This window comes from Dromaius novaehollandiae, chromosome 9 (genome assembly GCF_036370855.1).
Source record: "Dromaius novaehollandiae isolate bDroNov1 chromosome 9, bDroNov1.hap1, whole genome shotgun sequence".
Lineage (NCBI taxonomy): Eukaryota > Metazoa > Chordata > Aves > Casuariiformes > Dromaiidae > Dromaius > Dromaius novaehollandiae.
The window spans coordinates 30,598,793-30,619,204 of NC_088106.1; the positions used below are offsets into that span (position 1 = coordinate 30,598,793).

The 20,412-nt window shown below is 64.7% G+C and overlaps 1 long non-coding RNA gene across 1 annotated transcript; it reads left to right on the forward strand.

Annotated features, from left to right (window-relative positions):
* Positions 1-16,074: 16,074 nt before the first annotated feature.
* LOC135329230 (uncharacterized) lies at positions 16,075-19,217 on the forward strand. The gene is made up of 3 exons (XR_010390600.1): positions 16,075-16,228; positions 17,416-17,564; positions 17,850-19,217. It is a non-coding gene; the product is annotated as an uncharacterized LOC135329230 (long non-coding RNA).
* The last annotated feature ends 1,195 nt before the right edge of the window (positions 19,218-20,412 follow it).

Genomic DNA, 20,412 nt, shown 5'->3' on the forward strand with positions numbered 1-20,412 from the left:
CCGTCGTGGGGCCACCAGGTCCCCGGGCAGGAGGACGCTCCCGGGCCCTCCTACGCCAGCTCTGCTCAGGCTCCTGTGCCAACAGCTTCTCACAGGCAAACCTCCGAGAGCTCTGCCCAGGAGCCAGCCAGCTCTGCCCCCGCAGCGCACACCCTGCCCCCGGCGCGGGGCCAAGCACGGCAGGAGCAGCAAAGGGGCCGCAGCAGCAGAAGGCAGCGCAGAAGACGCGTGGAGCCTTCGCCTGCCCGGGAGAGCCACCGCAGCAGGTCCCCCAGGCGAGGCGATGAGCAGGTCCCCTCGGGGAGCACCGAGCGCCGTCAACGGGGACAAGTGCATGAGAGATGGGATTACTCCAGGGAAAGGCACGGAGCAAGGCGCTCATCCCGGCAGAGGTCCCGCAGCCGGCCCAGGCGCAGGGGCTGGTAGCACACCGTGCAAAAGGAGCAACCCCAAAGCTTGCCCCTTGCCAGCGCACTTCAGGGCACTGCAGTGAGCCCTGGGAAAGAAAAGGATCCTTCATGCCCCTACCAGTAAACAGGGTTTTCCTTGAGCTTCAGAGGAATTGCTTGTGTTCCATCATGCGCCCCTTGCCTCTTGTGCTGTCCCTGGGCACCGCTGGGAAGAGTCTGGCCCCGTCTTCCTAACTCCCCAGCCCCCAGCAGGGATTTCTGCACCTGGAGAAGATCCCCCTGAGCCTCCTCTTCTCCAGCCTGGACTCTCCCAGCTCCCTCAGCCTCTTCTCGGGCAACCGAGGCTCCAGGCCCTTCATCAGCTGCGTGGCCCTTGGCTGGACTCGCTCCCGTTCGACCATGTCCCCCTTGTCCTGGGAGCCCAGAACTGCTCCTAGGACTCCTGTCATGGTCTCCCCAGTACTGTCGGGGCAGGTGCTGCCAGGGGGGCTCCAGCACATCAGCCCCCTCCCAAGCTGGCCCTGGGTGCCTCCCCCTACCCCGGGCCCCGGGGTTTCTTGAGCAGGGAGAGGGCAGTGGGGCCTGGTGCTGAGAGCGTGGGGGGGACAACCGTGGGGAGCTGAGCTGCTGTGGGGTGGGGCGGGGAGGCCGTGGGGCCCGTGGCTGGAGCCGTTCCGGGGGCAGTGCGGCAGCTGGGTTGTCCAGCATGGCTGCGGGGGCTGGAGCCCCTCGGCCTGCCCGCAGCCAGCCGGGGCTGAGCGCGGGCAGGGCGGGAGCCGGAGGGCAGCAGGGCACCGAGGCAGAGCATGGGAAGGGCCAGAGGGTGAGCAGAGATGGCTTCTCACTGCTGGCCGTGCTCTGGCCCCAGGTGTGTCCCGGGGCTGCGTGCGTGGAGGGGAGGCTGAGGGAGACTCCTCCACAAAGCCTCTTACAGCCTCTCCTGGGCAAAGAGCCACTGGCAGCGTTTGGGGAAAGCCCCCGGCCCTCTGCGGGCTCTGCACCCTCGCTGGGGCCACCCAGGCGGCCGCGCTGCCCCAAGGGTGCAGGGGCATTTGAGGCAGGAGCTCCCGTGTCCCTGCAGGGCACACTGGGGACGAAGCCTCGGGAAGGGTCGCTCCCCACCTCTTTCTTGTGGCAGAGCTCCGATCCCGTCGTGGAGCGGCTGCAAAGGGAGCTGGGGAGATGGCGGCTCATCTCAGCCCTCTCCAGTGCTGGCCGGGGCGGTTTCCTGGGGCTAAAATCCCAACTGCAGCAGGGACACTCGCGGCAATGGAGAGACCCTGGAAGATGCTTGACCTGGGAAGTGAAGAGGTACTTGAAGGAGCAAATTATCACCACACCTTCTGCATGTTGGGCTGTATGCATATATATACACATAGACACATGCATGGGTAGATATGTAGATGTTTACGTGTGTGTGTGTGTGTGTGTGTGTGTGTGTGTGTATATGTGTGTGCGTGTATATACATACATACATACATACATACACGTATATATATATATATATATGTACACGCACCCTCCTGCCCCCTGGGAACAGGGTGCGGCCTCAGCCCAATGCTGCATGTCGCCCGTCCATCCCCGGTGCTGGGAGCGCTTCACCTGCGGCGGGTCGGAGCCGCGGTCGGCAGCACGGCAGCAGTGAGGGCTGTGCCGCAAAGGGCTGGAGAACCCGTGTTTCAGCGAGGCCAGGCCGTGCCGCGCCGTACCTCACCACGCAGTGCAGTGCCGGGGGCAGACTTTTGGCGGCTGTTACGCCAAGTGGTGGTTCAGCTGTCCCGATGAACTGGGGCCGGTTCAGTTTGGGCCCTGTGCAAAACTGCCACGTGCCCCGGAGACCGGGGAACTCAGGACACACCACCTCCAGGCCCCTGCCCTGTCAAGAGGTATTATTCACCTCGACTCCCAGATCCCCAGCCCCAGGCAACAGCCAGCCCTTGCTGCAGCACAACGCTACACACCACTCAGGCTCTCCTTGAGGACTGCGAAGGCCGTGGAGCAAATCATCGTGGCCACCAGCTGCAAACATATGAAGGAGCACAAGCCGTTTGGGAGTAGTCAGCATGGGGTTAGCATGGGGAAATCCGGCCTGACCACCCTGATAGCCTTCTGTCGTGGGATGCCTGGCTGGGTGGAGGAAGGGAGAGCAGTGGGTGTTGTTGGGTGTTGTTTCCCTTGAATTCAGCCTGGCTTTTGGTGCCTCCATGGCCAGCAGTCTGCTGTTTACCTCAATGGGACCACCTCGATGTTGGGTGGCGCTGCCGGTCGCTCCGGATGCCCAGGGGCCTGGGGGGAGGCCCTCGAGCGCCGCCCCTCCGTCGCGGGCCCAGCCGGGCACGGAGAGCAGCGAGTGCTCGTGTCTGTGAGGCGGCTGCCCCTGCGGGACGAGAGCTGGGGGGTCACGGCGGGGCCCAGCTCCCCCCACCGTGCTGCCTGCGCCCGGGGCCACCGCCTCTCCCTCGCGCCACGGCCTGGTCTCCTCATGGCCCCCGGTGAGCCCCGTGTGCCCCCCAAGGCCTGCTCGTCCCCCCGGAGCCTTCCATGGCCTGCTTGTCCCCCCAACCGCCCCCCAAGGCCCGCTGCCCCCACAAGGCCTCCTCGCCCCCCCCTCGCCTTCCCCAACGGCCCGGCCCCACCCGCCGCGTCCCGGACCGGCCCCCCGGCGCGGCGCGGCGCGGCGCCACCCGGCGCCACCCAGCAGTTGAGGCGGCGGACGCCATCGAGGGCGGCGGCCTCGGCGCGGCCCAGCACGGCCGCCCGCGTCAGCCTCAGGGCGCCGCCGCCGAACCGCCGCCGTCGCCGTCGCCAGGGCCGCGGCCGCCGTCGCCAGGGCCGCGGCCGCCGTCGCCAGGGCCGCCGTCGCCAGGGCCGCCGTTGCCGCTGCCGTCGCCAGGGCCGCGGCGGCCGCGCTCCGCCCCCGGGCCGGGCCGGGCCGGGCCGGGGCGGCCCCGAGCCGCCTGCAGCGGCGCCGCGCCGGGCGCCCTCGGCCTTCCCGTCCCGCTCTCCGGCCTCAGCGCCTCCCCGGGGCCGTGCGGGAGTCTCGGGGGCTCCGGGTCGCTTGTGCTGAACTCGGGAGATCGTCGTGTGCCAAGGTGAGAGTTGGTTAGAGCCAAGAGGTTAGAGCAAAGCTGAGAATAGAGAGATACGTATCAGAGCTCCGCGGTTCAATCACGGGTGCCCGGGACGAGGACGGCTCTCGCCCTTCCCTTGAGGGCCACCCCTTGGGTAGAGCCTGCCCAGTTTCCCCAACAGCGGGCGCCCGGCACAGCGACGGCTCCCGCCCCTTACGGGCCCCCTTTCGGTCTGATTCCCCGGCTTCTCCTCACCACGCTGGTGACATCCGGGGCGTCCCCGCTGCCAGGTGGGTCCTGGGGTCCACAGGGCCGCTGACCGTGGGCCCGAGCCCCCACCAAGCACGTGTGCCTTGGTCCCTGTTACACCCGGGCCGAGCAACGCCAGCCCACAGCCGTAGCAAGGCCGCGGGCTCCAGTCGGGACCAGCGTGCGCATCAGCAGGTGACTGGTGCTCAGCCCACACGCTGCGCAGCGGGAAGCAACACGCCCATTAGCAGGTGGCTGTGCGGGCAATGGCTCCACAGCGCCGAGATGTCCGTGCTGTGGGTCTGCGGTGTCGCTTCTCCCTGGTCTGCACTTGTCAATCACGGGTTCGTTACAGGGTGTGCCAGCAGGCTGCTGCAACCCCACAGCGTGGCGGCCCAGCCTTGGTGCACCCGGGCTTCCTTAACTCTTGGGAAGCACCCCAGAGCAAGCCCCTCTACAGCCTTGGCGGCTGTTACGCCAAGTGGTGGTCCACAACTGCTCTCGGGTCCTTCGGCTCCTGTGGCAGGGGCAGCTGGGAAGGAGCTTTCAGCGCTTGTGTCTGTCAGGGCAGAAATGTCTGAGCCTGCGGATGGCTGTGCCCGTCGCTGGGGCTCCCCGACCACCCGCGGCTCCCCAGGGCTTGGTCTCAGGGGCACCGCTGTGCTTGCTGCACAAGGCTGGCTCTGTTTGTTAGCGATCTCGGTGTGGTGCTCAGCATGCAGCTGGGTCCCCTGCTGCTGCCTTCTGGGTGCTGCCAGGCAGGTCGTTCTGGGGAGCCGCTGGCATCCTTGGCCCCTCCACGGCAGACAGCCAGGTCCCCGCCAGCGTCTGTCAGGTGGCAGTTGGCAGGGCTGCAGCCTGACCGGGGAGCTGAGGCGCCGGCGAGAGCCGTCTTGGTCGTGCCCCAGGTCTGCTCTCATTCACCCACAAACCGCTCTTCTTCTTCAGCACAGGCACCGCTGTGTGCTTGCGAGGGAGCGTGAGGCGCCCCCGGCGAGGAGCCCAGCCCGCCGATGCGGGCAGCACGGGAGGATGCAGGCGACGGGAGGAGCTGTCGCGCAGGATGTTCCCCGTTGTGCACGGACTGACGTGTGCAGGTGAGCTGTGCTGCTGCAAGGCAGGCAGGCAGTGTGGACAGCAGTGGCGGGTGTGGGCACTGCTTGGGTCTGCCTCGATGCAACGCTTCAGGGTGAGTGAGGATGGGGGAGAAGAAGAAGACACGAGGGGGACCCCTTTCCCCACGCAGACCAGAGGCCAGGCCTCAGCTGTCGTCCCTGCCTGGTTCCTCATCACGCCCTAGCCCACCCATTCCCTCTTTCTGCTTTCTCCTCCTTTCGTTGCCAGGACAGCTCACACAAGCTCTCTGTCTCTTTCCTTTCTAGCACATGATGTCTTCAGAAGAGGACTTTCCAGAGGATGCCAGCTTTTCCTCCGGCATCAGCACCAGCCGGCTGCAGCAGGAAATGCCGCCAGATGCCTCCAAAGACCTGCGGTGCTCCATCTGCCTCAACACACTTGACGACACCGCCTACATCACCGTCTGCATGCACCGGTTCTGCTTCAGCTGTATCTGGCAGATATGCAGGCGACGGGAGGAGCTGTCGGGTGAGTGCCCCCCAGCAGCGAGGGAGCAAAGCTAAAGCCCGAGGTGGCACAGGGGGGCCTGAGCAGCCTGCTCCCAGGGCCTCGGCTGTGCCTGCGGTGTGCGCAGCAGGGGGTCCCCCAGCGGTGCCTTCCTCCTTCTGGAGGCATGGTGGCCCTGGGAGCATCTGCAAAGCCCCAGGTCCAAGGTGGTTGGAGGGGGGCTGTTTCTGGGGCTGTGCAATGGGTGCAGGTGCTGCGCTGCAGAGGCAGCAGCTGGCGCATGCTCCACCCACAGGAAAGGCCCGTGCGCTCAAAGAAGCAGGAGCGCAGTTACAGCTGAGCTCCGGGGTGGGCCAGCCTCAGGGACATCCCCTCTGCTGTCCCTCTGCCCGGAGATGCTTTGGCAAACCACAGGATCACCGAATCACCAAAGAATGGTTGGGGTTGGAAGGGACCTCCGGAGAGCCTCTAGTCCAGCCTCCCTGCTCAAGCAGGGTCCCCTAGAGCAGCTTAGCCAGCACCCTGTCCAGGTGCCTTTGCAATAGCTCCAAGGATGGAGCCTCCACAACGTCTCTGGGCAACCTCTTGCAGTGCTCTGGCACCCTCACACGAGGAAAGTTGTTCCTTCTGTTCAGACGCAACTTCCTGTGTTTCGCTTGGTGCCCGCTGCCTCTCGTCCTGTCCCTGGGCACCACTGAAGAGAGCCTGCCACCATCCTCTTTACACCCTCCCCTCAGTTATTTATCGGCATCGATAAGATTCCCCCATCAGTCTTCGCTCCTCCAGGCTCCACAGGCCCAGCTCTCCCAGCCTTTCCTCACAGCAGAGATGCTCCAGTCCCTTCCTCCTCTTCGGAGCCCTTTGCTCCACTGGCTCCACATCTGTCTTGTACTGCGGAGCTCCGAACTGGACACAGTACGCCAGGGCTGGCCTCAGCAGGGTGGCTGAGGAGAGCACATCACCTGCCTGGACCTGCTGGCAAGGCTCTGCTCTTCCTAATGCAGCCCAGGATGCCATTGACTGCCCTTGCCGCAAGGGCCCATTGCTGGCTCATGGTCCACTTGTTGCCCCCCAGGACTCCCAGGTCCTGCTCGGCAGAGCTGCTTCCCAGCAGGTCGGGCCCAGCATGTCCTGCTGCCTGCGCTTAGTCCTCCCCAGGAGCAGGACTCTTCTGCGCTTCCCTTGAGTGAACTTCAGCAGGGTCCTCTCTGCCCATTTCTCCACACGGGCGAGGTCCCTCTCAATGGCAGCACAGGCCTCTGCTGCATCAGCCACTCCTCCCAGCTTTGCCCAACCAGCAAACTTGCTGAGGGTACACTCTGTCCCTTCGTCCAGGGCACTGATGAACAAGTTGAACAGCATGGCACCCAGCAGTGACCCCTGGGGTACACCGTGCGCTACAGGCCTCCAGCTAGACTTTGCGCCATGGATCCCAACCCTCTGAGCTCTGCCACTCAGCCAGTTTTCAAGCCACCTCACTGTCTTGCCTGTGAGCATGGTACAGCAGAAGTGTCAAAAGCCTTCCGGAAGTTGTCAGGAGCAACAGACACCGCTCTTGCCTCGTCGACCAGCACAGTCATTTCACCCCAGAAGGCCCTCAGGTGGGAGGGGGCCAGGGCGCTTGGGGCAGGGCACCACAAAGGCCTTGGGCCAAGCATGCTTGCAAGGAGGGAGAAAAGGCAGCGTGGACAGGAAAGCCTTGGCAGGACCTGCCGAGTCCTCTGCCTTTTGCCCAGGCCTCTTCCCACGCCCAGGAGGCCAAGGTTGGTGTCAGCCGCAGAGGGGCACAGGAGCACATGGCTCCCCAGATGGGTCGGACCTGCCAGGAGGAAAACACACAGGCGCTGCCGGAGGTCTCTGTAGCGCAGCCACCGCTGGAGCAGCCCAGGGAGCCGTGAGCTTCTGGAGATGAGGCCAAGTGCCACCGGGCAGCTCTGAGCCCCCCAGCAGCCCCTGTTTCATCGTGCCCTGCCCCGTCGTTCCCAGGACATGGGCCAGGCACCTCCATCAGCAGGCTGTGCCAGGCAACACTGCTGGAGGCCACTTGAGATCTGTCCTGCCCTCCCCATCTGCACACTTCTGACGTCCCCTAGGGAGGCTTTGGCTTTTCCCCTCTTGTGTCCAATACACCCGCAGGCACTTGCCGAGTTGTGCTTCTGCACAACAAGCAACACACCCCAACTGCTGAATGCAGAACAGGCTTTTTTATGGTGCTGGGCTGGGGGGTGGAGGAAAGAGAGGGAAGGTTGTGCTGGACTCTTGGGCAGAAAAAGCTGTCCACTTCACCACCACGACTCTGGCTGGATTTGGTCACCCTGACAGTTGGCAGCGTTTGACTTGACCTCTGCCGAAAGAGGAGAGGACGAGAAATAACTGCACAACTCGGAGGCCTGCACTAACATCCAGCCTCCGACTGCCAGTGCAGCCAAGGCAAAGCCGGGCACAGCCCCAAGCAGCAACAGCCCCACGCGGAAAGCAGAGAGTTCCTGTGACTCCCGTGACATCACCGCTTGGAGGCAGCCGCACAGTGGGGACCCCCGCACTTAGCCCCAAGCTCCGCGCTGGGTGGCACGCGAGGGGTCCAGGGCCCGGCAGGGTCACGGCTTTGCGTTTGGGGCTTTGCTCTGCGGCCAGCAGCAGCTCTGCCTGGCTGACTCGGGGGCTGTGGACCCCGCGCGGCTGCTGTGCAGCGGCCGGGGGCGCCCAGAGGGTGCCAAGAGTGTTGGGGAGCCCTGAAGGCTCATGGGGTGTTCCCTGTTGTGCACGGACTGACGTCTGCAGGTGAGCTGTGCTGCTGCAAGGCAGGCAGGCAGCGTGGGCGGCAGTGGCGGGTGTGGGCACTGCTTGGGTCTGCCTTGATGCAACGCTTCAGGGTGAGGATGGGGGAGAAGAAGAAGACGCGAGGGGGCCCCTTTCCCCATGCAGACCAGAGGACAGGCCTCAGCTGCCGTCCCTGCAGAGAGCCTGGTTCCTCGGCACGCCTTAGCCCACCCGCTCCCTCTGCCCTGGGCTTCCTTGGCCTCACTGGGTGGGGAGCACCTTTCCCCTGGGACCTTCTCTGCTCAAGGGGAAGTGTTCTTGGGGGGAAACCCAGGCCTTGTTGTCTGCCTTGACTTCAGGAAGGCTGCGCTGTACCTCAGCGGTCAAGACGGGCCCCAGTCCTCTTCAACACAACCTCAGCCCTTCTGGGACTCTCTGATTGTCAGAGTCGGGGGGCCTCTCGCATGACTTGCTAATGGTGCTTGTGCTGCTTCCTCGCAGCCCTGAAGAAGACTGGGCAGCTCCTTGGCTCTTGACTCCCACAGCTTTTCTGCTTTCTCCACCCTTCGTTGCCAGGACAGCTCACACAAGCTCTCTGTCTCTTTCCTTTCTAGCACATGATGTCTTCAGAAGAGGACACCAGCTTTTCCCCTGGTGCCAGCACCAGCCGGCTGCAGCAGGAAATGCCGCCAGATGCCTCCAAAGACCTGCGGTGCTCCATCTGCCTCAACACACTTGACAACACCGCCTACGTCACTGTCTACACGCACCGGTTCTGCTACGGCTGCATCCGGCAGTGGTCAGCCACCAGAGCCAAGTGCCCGCTCTGCCAGCGGCCTTTCCACTCCGTCCACACGGGGCCACCTGACAACAGCTCCCAGGCGGATGGCACCAGGCGCTCCTTGGCCGGCCCGCGACGAGGGAGAGTTCATTCCCGCTCTGCAGCGAGCACAGCCCGAAGCAGGTCCCCCAGGGGCAACCGCGATGGCCCTAGCAGGCTTCCGCGCCGGAGGGGCTGTGACTCCCCAGCGAGGAGCAGGCGGTGGCCGAGCAGGGCTCAGGCAACTGCTCATGCTAACCGCTGGGCAAGACCCCCAGCCAGGGGCCGATTACGGCAGAGGTCCCGCAGCACCCGCGGCAGCAGATGGGAAGCACCTTCTCCAGGCTGCCACCGCAGCAGGTCCCCCAGGAGAGGCAACGACCTCCACGAGGGATTTATGCTCAGGGCGGTTCGCGAGACCCCAGCTTGCTGGGGGAGGCAGAGGAGCATGGCTCACAGTGACATGCTAGCTCCTAACGTCAAAATGGAAGTGGTGGCCTTATTTCTTATATTCTCATGCAACATTCTGTTATTTTTCCATTTCCACAGGTTCTTCTAGAACCCCCCACTTCCAGCAGCTGCCTGGGGCCTCGGGGCAGATCCGGACGAGGGCAGCGGGAGCTGCAGTGCCCATCGCTGGCAAACACCAGGCTGAAACAACGCAGCAGACTCGAGCAGACAGCCTGGGTGCCTGTGAGCCTCCTGTGCCTGCTGCTGTGTTGGGCCAGGTGCTTAATTAATAAAAGGCAGGCAGCACCCGCTGCCTGCAACCAACACCCTTGCCTCTGTGCTGACTTTGTTCAGCCCTCAGCTCACAGACGAGAGCGACCAGCCTTGAAAAAGCCCCAAGGCGGCGCTGGCAGAGAGAGCTGCCCGGGCCTCCGCACCGGCCTCCAAACTCTGCAAGGGCTGCAAGCGCTGACGAGCCAGCTTTCCGGCAGGAGCTAACATCTGTCCCGATGGACTGGGGCCGGTCCAGATTTGGCTCTGTGCAAAACAGCCACGTGCCCCAGGGACCGGGGAAGTCGGGACACACCATCTCCATTCCTCCCTGGAAATACAGATTTTATTCCGCCAAGGGCAGCTGTGCCCTGCAAAGCCTCCGGCTCCTGCCAGGAAGGGCTTTGTGGAGGAGTCTCCCTCAGCCTCCCCTCCACGCACACAGCCCCAGGACACACCTGGGGCCAGAGCACGGCCAGCAGTGAGAAGCCATCTCTGCTCACCCTCTGGCCCTTCCCATGCTCTGCCTCGGTGCCCTGCTGCCCTCCAGCTCCCGCCCTGCCCGCGCTCAGCCCCGGCTGGCTGCGGGCAGGCCGAGGGGCTCCAGCCCCCGCAGCCATGCCGGGCAACCCAGCTGCCACACTGCCCCCAGAACAGCTCCAGCCACGGGCCCCACCGCTGGAAGGTCCCTCCCCACAGCAGCCTGACAGCAGGCTCCAGCCCTCGGCACTGGCTTCAGCTCTTTCTCCCTGGGGCTCTTGCTGCTTGGGACTGCGCCAGGCTTCACGCTGCCTTCACTGGCAGTCGGGGGCTGATGTCTGTGCACACCTCCGACTTGCTGGGTTAAATGTGCCCCCTGTCTTGAGGAAGGGAACAAAGAGGGTGCAGGCAAGGACATGCCCGCGCCTTGTCTGCACTCCTAGGCCTCCATGGCCTGCAGCAGCCTCACCTGGGGCCTCCCCCACACCCTGCCCACGGGCCCCGGAGCCCAGTTCAGCTTACCCCGGGAGCATCTCTCCTCTGAGGACAGGCTGAGGGAGCTGCCACTGTTGAGGGAGAGGCTAAAGAGGACGGGGCCAGGCTCTTTGCAGTGGCCCAGGCACAGGACGAGAGGCAGCAGGCACCAACACAAACATAGGCACTTCCGTCTGACCATGAGGAAAGCCTTTCTCACTGTGAGGGCAACTGAGCTCTGGTTGCCCACAGAGCTTGGGGAGTCTCCAGCCTTGGAGCTATTCAAATGCCACCTCGACAGCTCCCGGGGCAATGTGCTCTAGGTGACCCTGCTTGAGCACGGGGGTGGCACTCCATGACCTCCACAGGTGCCTTCCAACCTCAACCGTTCTCTGACCCCGTGACTGTGAAAATAGTGCCCCAACTCCTCAATGCCGCACATGCGTTTTATGGCCCAGGCTTTGTGGGGGTGGGTGGAGGAAAGGCAGGGAAGGCGTTCCTGTTCTCCTGGGCAGAAAACATTGTGCGGTTCACCAACACAACTCTGGCTGAATTTGGTCACCCTGACGGTTGGCAGCATCCAGCTTGAACTCCACTGAAAGAGGAGAAGAGGAGAAATAACTCGGCAAGTCTGAGCTTTGCACTAACATCCAGCCTCCGACTGCCAGTGCAGCCAAGGCAAAGCCGGGCACAGCCCCAAGCAGCAACAGCCCCACGCGGAAAGAGCCCAAGCACACGCCGAGGGCTGAAGCCTGCTCTCCAAGGGACTGTGCAAGCCCAGGGCTGCTCCTGCAGCCTGGGCGTCTTTGGGGTGTGGCCCCGAGAGCCCTGTGACGTCACCAGAGAGTTCCTGTGACTCCCGTGACATCACCGCTTGGAGGCAGCCGCACAGTGGGGACCCCCGCACTTAGCCCCAAGCTCCGCGCTGGGTGGCACGCGAGGCGTCCAGGGCCCGGCAGGGTCACGGCTTTGCGTTTGGGGCTTTGCTCTGCGGCCAGCAGCAGCTCTGCCTGGCTGACTCGGGGGCTGTGGACCCCGCGCGGCTGCTGACCCGCAGGCGAGGGTGCCCAGAGGGTGCCAAGAGCGTTGGGGAGCCCTGAAGGCTCACGGGGTGTTCCCTGTTGTGCACGGACTGACGTCTGCAGGTGAGCTGTGCTGCTGCAAGGCAGGCAGGCAGCGTGGGCGGCAGTGGCGGGTGTGGGCACTGCTTGGGTCTGCCTTGATGCAGCGCTTCAGGGTGAGGCTGGGGGAGAAGAAGTCCCCCTCACCCCGTAGCCCGTAGCCCACCCGGTGCCTTTTCCCCAGCCTTCCTTGCCCTCGCTGGCTGGCAACGCCCTTCCCCCAGGACCTCCCCTGCTCCAGGGGAAGCATTGCTGGGCAAAGCCAGAGCCGGAGGGGAGTCTTTTAGGGGGGCCTTTACACTGCCTCGCAAATGGGGCTTCTGCTGCTTCCTTGCAGCCTTCAAGAAGCCTGGGCAGCTCTTTGGCTCTCCACCTCCACAGCTTTCCTGCTTTCTCCTCCCTTTGTCTCCAGGAAAGGTCCCGAGCTCCAGGTCTCTTTCCTTTGTAGAACATGACAGCAGAAGACGACTTTCCAGGCGGCAGCGGCAGCGCCAGCTCTTCCTCTGGTGCCAGCACCAGCCGGCTGCCTCAGGCAACACCACCGGATGCCTCTGAAGACCTGCTGTGCACCATCTGCCTGGACACAGTGGACAACGCCGCCTACGTCGCCTTCTGCATGCACAGGTTCTGCTTTGGCTGTATCCGGCAGTGGTCAGCCACCAGAGCCCAGTGCCCGCTCTGCCAGCGGCCCTTCAGCTCCATCCTCCACACCGTGCGAGCTGACGACGACTTCCAGGAGTACCACGTGCAGCGCTCCGACAGCAGCTCATCCCATGGCCGGCGAGGAGGGAGATCGGGTTCCCGCTCTGCGGCAAGGAGGCGGCACCGCTCGTCAGCGCCCCGGCACAGCAGCTCCTCCTCCAGCAGCTCGTCTGATGACCATCGAGGAGGGAGATCGGGTTCCCGCTCTGCGGCAAGGAGGCGGCACCGCTCGTCAGCGCCCCGGCACAGCAGCTCCTCCTCCAGCAGCTCCTCCTCCAGCAGCGATGGTGGCCACGCTGGGTCCCCCGAGAGGGCCCGAAGCAGGTCTCCAAGGCATGATCACCATGGCCACAACTGGCTTCAGCATGTAGCGAGGGGCTATGACTTCCCCAGGAGGAGCAGGCTGCGACAGAGCGGGGCTCAGGCTGCTGCTCCTGCCAGCCCTTGGGAAAGATCCCGAGCCGGGGGCCGATTGCGGCGCAGGTCACGCAGCACTGGTGGCAGCAGGAGATGGGAAGCAGCTGCTGCAGGCTGGCACCAGCATGCCTCCCCGTCGTGGGGCCACCAGGTCCCCGGGCAGGAGGACGCTCCCGGGCCCTCCTACGCCAGCTCTGCTCAGGCTCCTGTGCCAACAGCTTCTCACAGGCAAACCTCCGAGAGCTCTGCCCAGGAGCCAGCCAGCTCTGCCCCCGCAGCGCACACCCTGCCCCCGGCGCGGGGCCAAGCACGGCAGGAGCAGCAAAGGGGCCGCAGCAGCAGAAGGCAGCGCAGAAGACGCGTGGAGCCTTCGCCTGCCCGGGAGAGCCACCGCAGCAGGTCCCCCAGGCGAGGCGATGAGCAGGTCCCCTCGGGGAGCACCGAGCGCCGTCAACGGGGACAAGTGCACGAGAGATGGGATTACTCCAGGGAAAGGCACGGAGCAAGGCGCTCATGCCGGTGGAGGTCCCGCAGCCGGCCCAGGCGCAGGGGCTGGTAGCACACCGTGCAAAAGGAGCAACCCCAAAGCTTGCCCCTTGCCAGCGCACTTCAGGGCACTGCAGTGAGCCCTGGGAAAGAAAAGGATCCTTCATGCCCCTACCAGTAAACAGGGTTTTCCTTGAGCTTCAGAGGGATTGCTTGTGTTCCATCATGCGCCCCTTGCCTCTTGTGCTGTCCCTGGGCACCGCTGGGAAGAGTCTGGCCCCGTCTTCCTAACTCCCCAGCCCCCAGCAGGGATTTCTGCACCTGGAGAAGATCCCCCGGAGCCTCCTCTTCTCCAGCCTGGACTCTCCCAGCTCCCTCAGCCTCTTCTCGGGCAACCGAGGCTCCAGGCCCTTCATCAGCTGCGTGGCCCTTGGCTGGACTCGCTCCCGTTCGACCATGTCCCCCTTGTCCTGGGAGCCCAGAACTGCTCCTAGGACTCCTGTCATGGTCTCCCCAGTACTGTTGGGGCAGGTGCTGCCAGGGGGGCTCCAGCACATCAGCCCCCTCCCAAGCTGGCCCTGGGTGCCTCCCCCTACCCCGGGCCCCGGGGTTTCTTGAGCAGGGAGAGGGCAGTGGGGCCTGGTGCTGAGAGCGTGGGGGGGACAACCGTGGGGAGCTGAGCTGCTGTGGGGTGGGGCGGGGAGGCCGTGGGGCCCGTGGCTGGAGCCGTTCCGGGGGCAGTGCGGCAGCTGGGTTGTCCAGCATGGCGGCGGGGGCTGGAGCCCCTCGGCCTGCCCGCAGCCAGCCGGGGCTGAGCGCGGGCAGGGCGGGAGCCGGAGGGCAGCAGGGCACCGAGGCAGAGCATGGGAAGGGCCAGAGGGTGAGCAGAGATGGCTTCTCACTGCTGGCCGTGCTCTGGCCCCAGGTGTGTCCCGGGGCTGCGTGCGTGGAGGGGAGGCTGAGGGAGACTCCTCCACAAAGCCTCTTACAGCCTCTCCTGGGCAAAGAGCCACTGGCAGCGTTTGGGGAAAGCCCCCGGCCCTCTGCGGGCTCTGCACCCTCGCTGGGGCCACCCAGGCGGCCGCGCTGCCCCAAGGGTGCAGGGGCATTTGAGGCAGGAGCTCCCGTGTCCCTGCAGGGCACACTGGGGACGAAGCCTCGGGAAGGGTCGCTCCCCACCTCTTTCTTGTGGCAGAGCTCCGATCCCGTCGTGGAGCGGCTGCAAAGGGAGCTGGGGAGATGGCGGCTCATCTCAGCCCTCTCCAGTGCTGGCCGGGGCGGTTTCCTGGGGCTAAAATCCCAACTGCAGCAGGGACACTCGCGGCAATGGAGAGACCCTGGAAGATGCTTGACCTGGGAAGTGAAGAGGTACTTGAAGGAGCAAATTATCACCACACCTTCTGCATGTTGGGCTGTATGCATATATATACACAGACACATGCATGGGTAGATATGTAGATGTTTACGTGTGTGTGTGTGTGTGTGTGTATATGTGTGTGCGTGTATATGCATACATACATACATACATACACGTATATATATATATATGTACACGCACCCTCCTGCACCCTGGGAACAGGGTGCGGCCTCAGCCCGATGCTGCGGCTGTTACGCCAAGTGGTGGTTCAGCTGTCCCGATGAACTGGGGCCGGTTCAGTTTGGGCCCTGTGCAAAACTGCCACGTGCCCCGGAGACCGGGGAACTCAGGACACACCACCTCCAGGCCCCTGCCCTGTCAAGAGGTATTATTCACCTCGACTCCCAGATCCCCAGCCCCAGGCAACAGCCAGCCCTTGCTGCAGCACAACGCTACACACCACTCAGGCTCTCCTTGAGGACTGCGAAGGCCGTGGAGCAAATCATCGTGGCCACCAGCTGCAAACATATGAAGGAGCACAAGCCGTTTGGGAGTAGTCAGCATGGGGTTAGCATGGGGAAATCCGGCCTGACCACCCTGATAGCCTTCTGTCGTGGGATGCCTGGCTGGGTGGAGGAAGGGAGAGCAGTGGGTGTTGTTGGGTGTTGTTTCCCTTGAATTCAGCCTGGCTTTTGGTGCCTCCATGGCCAGCAGTCTGCTGTTTACCTCAATGGGACCACCTCGATGTTGGGTGGCGCTGCCGGTCGCTCCGGATGCCCAGGGGCCTGGGGGGAGGCCCTCGAGCGCCGCCCCTCCGTCGCGGGCCCAGCCGGGCACGGAGAGCAGCGAGTGCTCGTGTCTGTGAGGCGGCTGCCCCTGCGGGACGAGAGCTGGGGGGTCACGGCGGGGCCCAGCTCCCCCCACCGTGCTGCCTGCGCCCGGGGCCACCGCCTCTCCCTCGCGCCACGGCCTGGTCTCCTCATGGCCCCCGGTGAGCCCCGTGTGCCCCCCAAGGCCTGCTCGTCCCCCCGGAGCCTTCCATGGCCTGCTTGTCCCCCCAACCGCCCCCCAAGGCCCGCTGCCCCCCACAAGGCCTCCTCGCCCCCCCCCTCGCCTTCCCCAACGGCCCGGCCCCACCCGCCGCGTCCCGGACCGGCCCCCCGGCGCGGCGCGGCGCGGCGCCACCCGGCGCCACCCAGCAGTTGAGGCGGCGGACGCCATCGAGGGCGGCGGCCTCGGCGCGGCCCAGCACGGCCGCCCGCGTCAGCCTCAGGGCCCCGCCGCCGAACCGCCGCCGTCGCCGTCGCCAGGGCCGCGGCCGCCGTCGCCAGGGCCGCCGTCGCCAGGGCCGCCGTTGCCGCTGCCGTCGCCAGGGCCGCGGCGGCCGCGCTCCGCCCCCGGGCCGGGCCGGGCCGGGCCGGGCCGGGGCGGCCCCGAGCCGCCTGCAGCGGCGCCGCGCCGGGCGCCCTCGGCCTTCCCGTCCCGCTCTCCGGCCTCAGCGCCTCCCCGGGGCCGTGCGGGAGTCTCGGGGGCTCCGGGTCGCTTGTGCTGAACTCGGGAGATCATCGTGTGCCAAGGTGAGAGTTGGTTAGAGCCAAGAGGTTAGAGCAAAGCTGAGAATAGAGAGATACGTATCAGAGCTCCGCGGTTCAATCACGGGTGCCCGGGACGAGGACGGCTCTCGCCCTTCCCTTGAGGGCCACCCCTTGGGTAGAGCCTGCCCAGTTTCCCCAACAGCGGGCGCCCGGCACAGCGACGGCTCCCGCCCCTTACGGGCCCCCTTTCGGTCTGATTCCCCGGCTTCTCCTCACCACGCTGGTGACATCCGGGGCGTCCCCGCTGCCAGGTGGGTCCTGGGGTCCACAGGGCCGCTGACCGTGGGCCCGAGCCCCCACCGAGCCCCCACCAAGCACGTGTGCCTTGGTCCCTGTTACACCCGGGCCGAGCAACGCCAGCCCACGGCCGTAGCAAGGCCGCGGGCTCCAGTCGGGACCAGCGTGCGCATCAGCAGGTGACTGGTGCTCAGCCCACACGCTGCGCAGCGGGAAGCAACACGCCCATTAGCAGGTGGCTGTGCCGGCAATGGCTCCACAGCGCCGAGATGTCCGTGCTGTGGGTCTGCGGTGTCGCTTCTCCCTGGTCTGCACTTGTCAATCACGGGTTCGTTACAGGGTGTGCCAGCAGGCTGCTGCAACCCCACAGCGTGGCGGCCCAGCCTTGGTGCACCCGGGCTTCCTTAACACTTGGGAAGCACCCCAGAGCAAGCCCCTCTACAGCCTTGGCGGCTGTTACGCCAAGTGGTGGTCCACAACTGCTCTCGGGTCCTTCGGCTCCTGTGGCAGGGGCAGCTGGGAAGGAGCTTTCAGCGCTTGTGTCTGTCAGGGCAGAAATGTCTGAGCCTGCGGATGGCTGTGCCCGTCGCTGGGGCTCCCCGACCACCCGCGGCTCCCCAGGGCTTGGTCTCAGGGGCACCGCTGTGCTTGCTGCACAAGGCTGGCTCTGTTTGTTAGCGATCTCGGTGTGGTGCTCAGCATGCAGCTGGGTCCCCTGCTGCTGCCTTCTGGGTGCTGCCAGGCAGGTCGTTCTGGGGAGCCGCTGGCATCCTTGGCCCCTCCACGGCAGACAGCCAGGTCCCCGCCAGCGTCTGTCAGGTGGCAGTTGGCAGGGCTGCAGCCTGACCGGGGAGCTGAGGCGCCGGCGAGAGCCGTCTTGGTCGTGCCCCAGGTCTGCTCTCATTCACCCACAAACCGCTCTTCTTCTTCAGCACAGGCACCGCTGTGTGCTTGCGAGGGAGCGTGAGGCGCCCCGGGCGAGGAGCCCAGCCCGCCGATGCGGGCAGCACGGGAGGATGCAGGCGACGGGAGGAGCTGTCGCGCAGGATGTTCCCCGTTGTGCACGGACTGACGTGTGCAGGTGAGCTGTGCTGCTGCAAGGCAGGCAGGCAGTGTGGACAGCAGTGGCGGGTGTGGGCACTGCTTGGGTCTGCCTCGATGCAACGCTTCAGGGTGAGTGAGGATGGGGGAGAAGAAGAAGACACGAGGGGGACCCCTTTCCCCACGCAGACCAGAGGCCAGGCCTCAGCTGTCGTCCCTGCCTGGTTCCTCATCACGCCCTAGCCCACCCATTCCCTCTTTCTGCTTTCTCCTCCTTTCGTTGCCAGGACAGCTCACACAAGCTCTCTGTCTCTTTCCTTTCTAGCACATGATGTCTTCAGAAGAGGACTTTCCAGAGGATGCCAGCTTTTCCTCCGGCATCAGCACCAGCCGGCTGCAGCAGGAAATGCCGCCAGATGCCTCCAAAGACCTGCGGTGCTCCATCTGCCTCAACACACTTGACGACACCGCCTACATCACCGTCTGCATGCACCGGTTCTGCTTCAGCTGTATCTGGCAGATATGCAGGCGACGGGAGGAGCTGTCGGGTGAGTGCCCCCCAGCAGCGAGGGAGCAAAGCTAAAGCCCGAGGTGGCACGGGGGGGCCTGAGCAGCCTGCTCCCAGGGCCTCGGCTGTGCCTGCGGTGTGCGCAGCAGGGGGTCCCCCAGCGGTGCCTTCCTCCTTCTGGAGGCATGGTGGCCCTGGGAGCATCTGCAAAGCCCCAGGTCCAAGGTGGTTGGAGGGGGGCTGTTTCTGGGGCTGTGCAATGGGTGCAGGTGCTGCGCTGCAGAGGCAGCAGCTGGCGCATGCTCCACCCACAGGAAAGGCCCGTGCGCTCAAAGAAGCAGGAGCGCAGTTACAGCTGAGCTCCGGGGTGGGCCAGCCTCAGGGACATCCCCTCTGCTGTCCCTCTGCCCGGAGATGCTTTGGCAAACCACAGGATCACCGAATCACCAAAGAATGGTTGGGGTTGGAAGGGACCTCCGGAGAGCCTCTAGTCCAGCCTCCCTGCTCAAGCAGGGTCCCCTAGAGCAGCTTAGCCAGCACCCTGTCCAGGTGCCTTTGCAATAGCTCCAAGGATGGAGCCTCCACAACGTCTCTGGGCAACCTCTTGCAGTGCTCTGGCACCCTCACACGAGGAAAGTTGTTCCTTCTGTTCAGACGCAACTTCCTGTGTTTCGCTTGGTGCCCGCTGCCTCTCGTCCTGTCCCTGGGCACCACTGAAGAGAGCCTGCCACCATCCTCTTTACACCCTCCCCTCAGTTATTTATCGGCATCGATAAGATTCCCCCATCAGTCTTCGCTCCTCCAGGCTCCACAGGCCCAGCTCTCCCAGCCTTTCCTCACAGCAGAGATGCTCCAGTCCCTTCCTCCTCTTCGGAGCCCTTTGCTCCACTGGCTCCACATCTGTCTTGTACTGCGGAGCTCCGAACTGGACACAGTACGCCAGGGCTGGCCTCAGCAGGGTGGCTGAGGAGAGCACATCACCTGCCTGGACCTGCTGGCAAGGCTCTGCTCTTCCTAATGCAGCCCAGGATGCCATTGACTGCCCTTGCCGCAAGGGCCCATTGCTGGCTCATGGTCCACTTGTTGCCCCCCAGGACTCCCAGGTCCTGCTCGGCAGAGCTGCTTCCCAGCAGGTCGGGCCCAGCATGTCCTGCTGCCTGCGCTTAGTCCTCCCCAGGAGCAGGACTCTTCTGCGCTTCCCTTGAGTGAACTGCAGCAGGGTCCTCTCTGCCCATTTCTCCACACGGGCGAGGTCCCTCTCAATGGCAGCACAGGCCTCTGCTGCATCAGCCACTCCTCCCAGCTTTGCCCAACCAGCAAACTTGCTGAGGGTACACTCTGTCCCTTCGTCCAGGGCACTGATGAACAAGTTGAACAGCATGGCACCCAGCAGTGACCCCTGGGGTACACCGTGCGCTACAGGCCTCCAGCTAGACTTTGCGCCATGGATCCCAACCCTCTGAGCTCTGCCACTCAGCCAGTTTTCAAGCCACCTCACTGTCTTGCCTGTGAGCATGGTACAGCAGAAGTGTCAAAAGCCTTCCGGAAGTTGTCAGGAGCAACAGACACCGCTCTTGCCTCGTCGACCAGCACAGTCATTTCACCCCAGAAGGCCCTCAGGTGGGAGGGGGCCAGGGCGCTTGGGGCAGGGCACCACAAAGGCCTTGGGCCAAGCATGCTTGCAAGGAGGGAGAAAAGGCAGCGTGGACAGGAAAGCCTTGGCAGGACCTGCCGAGTCCTCTGCCTTTTGCCCAGGCCTCTTCCCACGCCCAGGAGGCCAAGGTTGGTGTCAGCCGCAGAGGGGCACAGGAGCACATGGCTCCCCAGATGGGTCGGACCTGCCAGGAGGAAAACACACAGGCGCTGCCGGAGGTCTCTGTAGCGCAGCCACCGCTGGAGCAGCCCAGGGAGCCGGGAGCTTCTGGAGATGAGGCCAAGTGCCACCGGGCAGCTCTGAGCCCCCCAGCAGCCCCTGTTTCATCGTGCCCTGCCCCGTCGTTCCCAGGACATGGGCCAGGCACCTCCATCAGCAGGCTGTGCCAGGCAACGCTGCTGGAGGCCACTTGAGATCTGTCCTGCCCTCCCCATCTGCACACTTCTGACGTCCCCTAGGGAGGCTTTGGCTTTTCCCCTCTTGTGTCCAATACACCCGCAGGCACTTGCCGAGTTGTGCTTCTGCACAACAAGCAACACACCCCAACTGCTGAATGCAGAACAGGCTTTTTTATGGTGCTGGGCTGGGGGGTGGAGGAAAGAGAGGGAAGGTTGTGCTGGACTCTTGGGCAGAAAAAGCTGTCCACTTCACCACCACGACTCTGGCTGGATTTGGTCACCCTGACAGTTGGCAGCGTTTGACTTGACCTCTGCCGAAAGAGGAGAG